Consider the following 8,002-nt stretch of genomic DNA (forward strand, 5'->3'; position numbering starts at 1 on the left):
TGAAGAAACAGAAATGTAGTTTCTATTCTATTCCCTTTTCAGCTGCTTATAAGTTTTTCAAACAGATTCCTATTCAGGGTGAAATGTTCAGTGCTTGGTCTCAGATCAGAGATGATTTCTTTTATTTTCCCCTACAGGAACTGTGAGCAAAATACTAAATGGAGTAGATTTGGAGTTTGGGGAGCATGAGCAATCAGATATTTCCCCCTTGTTCCCTCTGATACCATATGTTCCAGTTGGAAATTTTACACTTGCAGACTGGTAACTTGTAAATGGTGGAGATGATAGACTTCAAATGTTCTCATTGAGAGGCAGAAAACAAACCCAGATTTAACAAAATAATTGGTTCAATACTGTTAAGATGAGTTTAAAGAATTCTGATAATGCTTTCCCCTTCCGTCATGTCCCAGGAGAGACAAGTACACACATTTTATTTCAATCTCTCTGCTGTAATTTTAAGGATAGCTGACAAGAGGTGGTCTTTGTTAAGATGTATCTATTTGCTTTGAAATCCAAAGAAGTTCAGCATTTCCAGGCTGCCAGAAATCACAGACTTATTATTTAAGGAACTTTTGAGCTGTGCTGTCAAACCCATCAGAAGTCTGTACACTGCACAGCTCCCATTCAATGCATTTTTGTGCTCATTTACAAACTCTGCAGTGGAATTGCTTGAAGCTTTATTCCCTCAACTTGAAACTCACTTAAAACTAAAGCCAGGGAACCCCAGTGTTCTTGTAAAGGCATGTTTGGAAACCCAGCCTTACAGAAGGCTATATTGACACCTTTATTGTCAGCTAGGTCACTTAAAACATCACAGTCTATCTAGCTGATTTTTTTTTTTTACTTCAAAGTCAGGCCTGCAAACCCCAGGTGAGCTTTGGATAACCTGTTAATGCTCTGCATGTTGGTATAAATGCAGAAGTTACAAGGCAGACAATCAGCTTTGAGCACTGAGAGTTCCTGATCACAAGTGCTCTGCCATGATCAGACCCATGCATGCACCACACCCAGAGATGGTCATTTACATTCTCTTTTCCAGGGCCAGGTTCACTAAGGGGGACAATACTCCTGTTTCCCTCTCCCACTGCACAGCACAGATGTCCTTTTGTGTCTGGGGAGACACTGAGCAGCTGCCCAGCCCATCCTGCTTCCCCCACTCCATCCACGGTGCCACTCGCAGCTGAGAGAGGCACCGCTGACAGCTCACGTGTGTTTAACAACTTGGGCAGCACCAGAACATCCCAGCACACTGTGGCACAGTAAAACAGGACACAAAAATCACCCTGCTTGAGCTGCAACTCACCGCACACCAGGGCTGGCAGACCATCCAGGAGGCAGGTGATGGCTCTCTTCCAATCCCACTGACCAAAGTGACCCAGCAGCCACCTGGAACACAGCAAGAGATGAAATCTCTGGCAAGCAGCTCCCAGCCTGTGCTCTGCCTCCACAGCATCTGGCACCAGCTACTTTCACCTCAAGCCCCTGATGCCTTTGATCTCCCAGATAGGTATGGACCTTAATGATTCATGATTGTTACATGAGTGCCACCTGCAAGCAGGGAAGCTCCACACCAGCCTGCAAAGGTTATGGGATAGCTGTGGGCTCCCCTCCCCAGCCCCTCCTGGGAGATACTTCCTTACACCAGTCTCACAGCATGGCAATTCTATTAAGTGCTATGGAATTAATCATGATTTATGCCAGTTGAAAGGAGAGAATAACCTGTATCCTCACCTCCTGTACCACTGGTACTGCTCTAATCTTGTTCATACTTCCAAGTGCTTTATTCCAGGCAGGTTGTTAGAATTACTTTGTGCCTGTACCCTTAAGCTCTGGTCATTCTTTGCTGTAATTCCTTGCTGTGGCTTCTGGAAAGGTGTTTTTCTCCCTCCACTCCCCACAATAAATGAGTTTGTCACTTGAAATATACTGCCAATGTGTTACATGTCCCACAGTGTTTGTGGTTATATCAGAAGTGTTTGTTTATAGCACCATAATTCAGCAATATCTTGATTACAGGAGAGATGGTGTTGTAACTCACTGTGGCTTGAGAGAATATTATTTTTTCTTTTCCTTTAATATAAAATGTTGATTTTCAGTCAATACACTGAAAGAAAAAGGTGCAGTTGTTGCCCTAGTAACCAGCTGCCTTGTAAACCATGAGATGGTTGGAGCACAAGGTGTTAATTGTTCCAAGTGCTGCTTGTGGTCAAGGGTACAAGCTAGAATGGGAGAGATCACAAGAAACATCTGGGAAGATAAAGTCAGCTGGTGTGAGGTTGGAGAAAGCCTAGCAGGTAAAGTGAGAAGTTCCACTGCCACCAGAGGTGCAGGGTGAGTGGAATTGTGGCCTCATGTGAAAGTCCCTGAGTGGAGCCTGCAAGAGCACAGCACACCCTGGGAGCTCGATGGGTTTTACCAGGCACACTGAGGGTTCAGCACTCCATCACCACAGGCAGCAGCTCCCCCTGACAATGCTCATTCCCTTCTCCCCAACAAACCCGTCTCCATTTACCCTTCTGCTCTGTGTCCTGGTGTCTTGCTATGCTCTGCTCCAGAGGGTTCCTCCCTTCAGCACGGATTTAGGCTCGTCCTTCCCATCACACACCTACCTGGGTTGCAGCACACCTCACTGCCCTGCTGAGCAGGTCCTGCTCTCTTTGCGTGGCACAGCCTGGCACAGCTCAGTACAACATCTCCCTGGCTGACCCTGCTGTGCCCATCCTGGCTCTGCTGAGGGCCAGGAGGGCAGAGTGAGCACAGAGCATCTGTGCCGCTGCCCCAGCCCTGTGTGAGGCACAGCCCCCAAATCCAGTGGGTTTTGTGCTGGGAGGCAGCACAGGACGACTCTGTGTGCAAGAGAGGAAGGGAGAAAGGGAGAAGGGCTGCCTGGGGGTTTCCCTCCCGTGCCTCCTCCCTCAGACCAAAGCAAGCTGGCAAGCAGCAGCCTCCTGCTCCTCAGCATCTGCCACCTTCCCCTCTCTCCCCCTGCCCAGTCCTTGCCACCTGGAGAGCAAACAGCAATACAGGTCTGGGGGGAGCTTTCCTGCTTTGTAGCAATTTACCATGTCTGAATGCCTACCGAACCTGCCAGCATGTGCATTCCCCTAGGAAATAAAGGCAAGGAGCACAGGAAACATGGTATATTTGCAGGATAAGCCCCTCCCAGGGGCAGGGTTATGCTAAGCAGGTGCCTCTGCCCCAGCATGGGACGTGGATTACATCTACAGACAGCAACATATGGAGAGGAGGGCTCATGTCCTGCAGAGAAAAAGGATGGGACACCAGGATTTTCCCCCCTTGGACTCCATTGTCCAGGGATGTATTCCTGATGTCTCATTAACTTCTAGGGGGCAGTTTTTTCCCCCTGTTGCTTTTATTTACTAACTCTTGGTGTTGATACTTTGCAATAAAGGCATTGCAGTGAGCCATGCCACAAAGCCCTGAGTGCAATCTAATGACATGTCACACTGGGGATGAAGCCTACATTTAAGCAGAGGCTTATTTTCTTTCTCTTGCTTCCCCTGGTCCAGCTGGCCATGACAATGCAGCCACCTTCCTCTCAGCACAGCCTGATGCAGACCTCTGCTGCTGATCAGGGCTGGGATTTCTGCCATTCATCCTTTACACTAAGAAAACACAGTTTCAGTGAATAAAGCTGAGAAATCATTAATTTTTCCAAGCAGAGAGTGCCTGGGCAGCACTTCAGATAGTAAAGCTGCATTTTAACTGGGATCTGTGGGAAAGGCTGAAAAATAAAGATGAATGAGTTTGGTTGGGTAATTAGATAATAAAATTGAAGGCTCTGGAGTTTAGCCCAGAAATATAACCCAGTATATGTGGCTGGCCAGCCTGCTCACTCTCCTACTGCTGGCAGCACTGTCTTAACCCAGCAAGGAGACCTGTCCTTCAGAGTCCCAGCACAGAAAAGCATTTGTGTAGCACAGGATCAGTGGCACAGGACAATCCTGCCCTCTGCCAGACTCCCAGCAGCTGGATTTGCTCCCCACAGGTGCTGCAGGACTCAAAGTGGGCTTCCCAAACCCAGAGGGGAGTTGGGCGCTGGAACAGGCTCCTCATGGTCACAGCACCAAGCCTGACAGAGTTCAAGAAGCATTTGAATAATGCTGTCAGGAACACGGTGTGATTCTGCGGCTCTCCTGTGCAGGGTCAGGGGTTGGACTTGATGATCCTTGTGGGTCTCTTCCAATGCAGGAGATTCTATGATTCTATGGACTCCCATGCATATCTTGGGCCAGTAAATACTACTGTGGCTCTGTAGAGGGTGGTGTTTCAGGGTAAAAAGGGCAGCAGAGCCAGTCTGAAAGGAAAACTGGGAGTGATTTTGCTTTCTGAGTGACTGTTTTCCTAGATTCAGTTTTCAAATTGCTGCAGAGCTGAAAAGCAAAGCAAAGCAAAGGCAAGTTCTCTCCGACTTGGGAAATACTTCAAAAATACAGCAAACTCATTTTGAAAGGCACTTTGTCAGCTGCCCTATTTTTAGGATTGACTCCTACAGGTCCTTCCTTCAATGATAACAGTTTTGCCTGAGCAATGACTAGGGACTGCAGGATTTAGGCTTTTAATAAAGCAATTGTGTAATTAAAAATAAATGGGTCTCTAGTGTCACTATTTAAAAGAAAAGAAAACTTAGATCAAATAAGGCATTTCTTTCTTTTTGGTTTAGTCTGCTTGGATCATGCAGAGCTTTAATGACGCAGTCACAAATGTTGTATTTAAAAGGCCTCTTAGTTGCTGAGAGGAGCCCCAGGAGAGGGCTATTAACTGGCCAAATTAGGCTATTTATTTTTGTGAGTTTTGCAAGTTTGAAAAAGAGAGGCACATTTTCACTTAGGAGAGTGATATTTCAAATAGGTCACAGGAAACTCTGGCAGGCGGGGAGCAGAGCAGAGCGTCAGTAGGAAAACATTAACCAGAGACATTTTGCAAGTGTAAGTCGACATTTGGGTTCCTAATGGCTTCTGAAGTCCATTCAAAAATCTTTCAGGGAACATAAAATAGGGGCAAGGCACTGCAGCTGCGCAGGAGCCCCAGCCTGATCCTGAATCCCTTAAAAATGGCAGAGCCATGCCCTGGGTGCTGCTGTGAGAGAGCCCAGGGCTGCCAGCACAGCCAGCGGGAGGTGTTTGGAGGAGATGGACTCTGCCTTTGGTCAGAAGAGAGCTGAGGCTCACAGCCAGTCAGTCCCAAAACCTCACTGCACCTTCCCTGCCTTTAGCTTTGATTTTGATTCTTAGGACAAGCCATGAACTTCATTTTCCTCTCACATAATCACAGCCCAGAGACAATCAGGAGTGACTTCAGTAAATTGTGTAAATCAAGCTGCATGTACACCTTCAGCATCAGGCACAATAGATTTTAAATACAGGGTGGGAAAGGTGTCTCCACACCACCTCTGCAGGCACAACACATGCTCACCAAGTATATACATATATATATATACCTATATATACACCAAATGTGCATATATATACACCTTTTCCTCCTTTTACCTTTGCAAACAGAATCAATTACCTTAAAGCCCACTCAGGAATGATTCAGGTGAAATTACATTGAAGGACTGCCCCACCTCCCATTACCTTCAGCAGCTGAGGATGAAGTTACCCAGGAGTTAAGAAGCCTCTGTGGCAATGTCAGGCTGTCACTGAATCCTGTCCTGCTCCAGCAGGGCTGGGGTCCCTTGAGCGGCTGCCACACAAGCAACAAGAGCAGCACAGCACCTGGATATAAAAGTTTTGCAGGATCAGGGTGAGAAAATAAATGATATAGTAAGATAATAAAAAGCAGTGTTCCTAGAAAGTGAGGTCTAATGGGTTCTTCTTGGTGGATTATAAATCCAGCAGCCATACACATCATAAGACAAAACCAAAGTTAAATAACCACATGCCTATTAGAGCAATCTTCCTCAAGTTCATTCCCTACATAAACTGGGTAATTGAGGACTCAAAGTACTGGCACGTGTGAGGCTGGGACTGTTGCTTCAGTGCTTCCACCAGTGAATAACAAATCTCTATGAAAACACCTTTGTGTGACTGTGGTGGAACAGGTTCTCAGTACCACATTCTGCTCCTCTGGCTGGTGATCAGGAGGAGTTGGGGATGCTTTGTGCCTGGTGTTTTCACAGGAATTCAGGTTTTTTATGACTCAGACAAATCAGTGCTTCGCTGGATCAGAATTACTGGTGTAAAGGGAGCTGAAAGGGAAATTTGGAGCTTCACCAAAAACCTTGTCAGTCCATACACAAAATGTCAGACAGATCTGGCCCACAGCTTTGTTCTTCTCACAATCACTTGTACTCTGTCATAGTAACATAAAACAGCCCATCCCATCCTGAACCAACCCAACCAAAACCACCAAAACCAGGAGCGGTTTCCGAGAGGGCCTTGTCCTGCACTGGAAACAACACTGCACACTCAGCAAGAGGAAACCAGAGGTAGAGAGAGTCCCTGCAGCTGTGTCATAGAAGAAATCCCTGCTCTGACCCACGTGGCATGTGACAGGGGGAGCATATTTTTCAGAGGTGAGGAGGGAATTTATAGGTACAGGGAAAGCACAAACATATTGCTTGTCTGTTTGGCATGAAGGAAGCTATAAATAGTGTGACAATTGTCTCCAGAAACCCAGGACAACCTCTGCCCTGATTGCCAACCACACACTGTCCCTTTGGACTTTACTGATGCCATGCAGGCTGCAGTCACCAGCTCAGCTGACTCAGTTGTCTGTTATTGCCTTTAAAACTGCCCTAGCAAACGCTGCCTTTTCCAACGAGAGCCAGAGGCTGGTTCTCTGCCTCAGACAAACCTGCTGCAGCTCCAGTGCTGATCATCATCCAGTTGAACACTAGAGCTCTCCAGCTGGACCCTGTGCCTGCTTCATGGTTGTAATTTTTCCAGACCTCCTCTGTATATTAGCTTAGCCTGGCAATATTTATTTAGCAGATAAAACTTTAATGCTGCTCCTGTAGAAATGGTTTGCAATATATTAACAAGGCCCTAATATTAGTCAAAAGCATTTTTCATGTGCCCCCAAATGTTTGGTGTAAAAGAATCAGCAGATGCCAAAGATGACAAGTTAACCAATAGGTAAAACAGAGGGATGAGGGTGATCAGGGGCACCATAAACCAATCTCTCCTCCAGAACCTTGCAGCTCACACCATGCTGTGTATAATGCATGCAAGGTTATTGTTTAAAACAATACAATATGATCCAAGTCCATCCAGACACAAAGAAATAATTCATCCTTTTCCCATGGATGGGCACAAAACAAACCATGCCATAGTGCCATCCAGGACAAATAGGTGTTTCTTGTTCCATGCATCTGGATGGACTCACACTGCCTGCCTGGCTGAAGTGGGGTTTCAGGAAGGCCTGCAAAGATTTGGGTCACTCTTGCTTTCCCTAAACCACCCCATCCCCTGCTCCCCTCCCAGGCACAGCCAGGGGCATCACAGCCCATCCAGCCCCAGTGACAAACAGCTCCTCCTGGCCCCATGCTGGGGTCACCTTCCCCAGGGAAGGGCAGAGACATTCCTCATGGTGATGGGGGCTGGCAGTGCCCACTGCACAAACCTCCCCCTGGCCTGTTTTCTTTCTTTCTCTGTTTCCCCATTCAGGAAAAAGCTTCTGTCACAACAGCTGCTGATTCATTTTCTGACTTGGTGCCGAGCATGCCAGACATAACATTTGTTTGCTGCCAAAGTGGTAAAAACAATGACTTACCAGCTCATTTTTCTTCAGTTGATTATGTGGTGGGGGGAGATAGGAGCTTTAATTAAAATTAGATAAGGAGGAGAATAAATCCACTGAGATGCAAAGAGCAATGCTCTGGAAGGCAGGAGAGGGGAGGGCATCTGAGGAGGTGCAGGAATAACCATCACTAAACAAAGGACAACAAGGGAGTCCATGGGCAGTGGTGAGGGATCTGTGGTCCCTTGCTGCCCTTCACCAACTTCTCATCCCTACACTTTCCACCATCCAGATGTCA

This window comes from Geospiza fortis, unplaced genomic scaffold (assembly GCF_000277835.1).
Source record: "Geospiza fortis unplaced genomic scaffold, GeoFor_1.0 scaffold157, whole genome shotgun sequence".
NCBI classification, from domain to species: Eukaryota; Metazoa; Chordata; class Aves; order Passeriformes; family Thraupidae; genus Geospiza; species Geospiza fortis.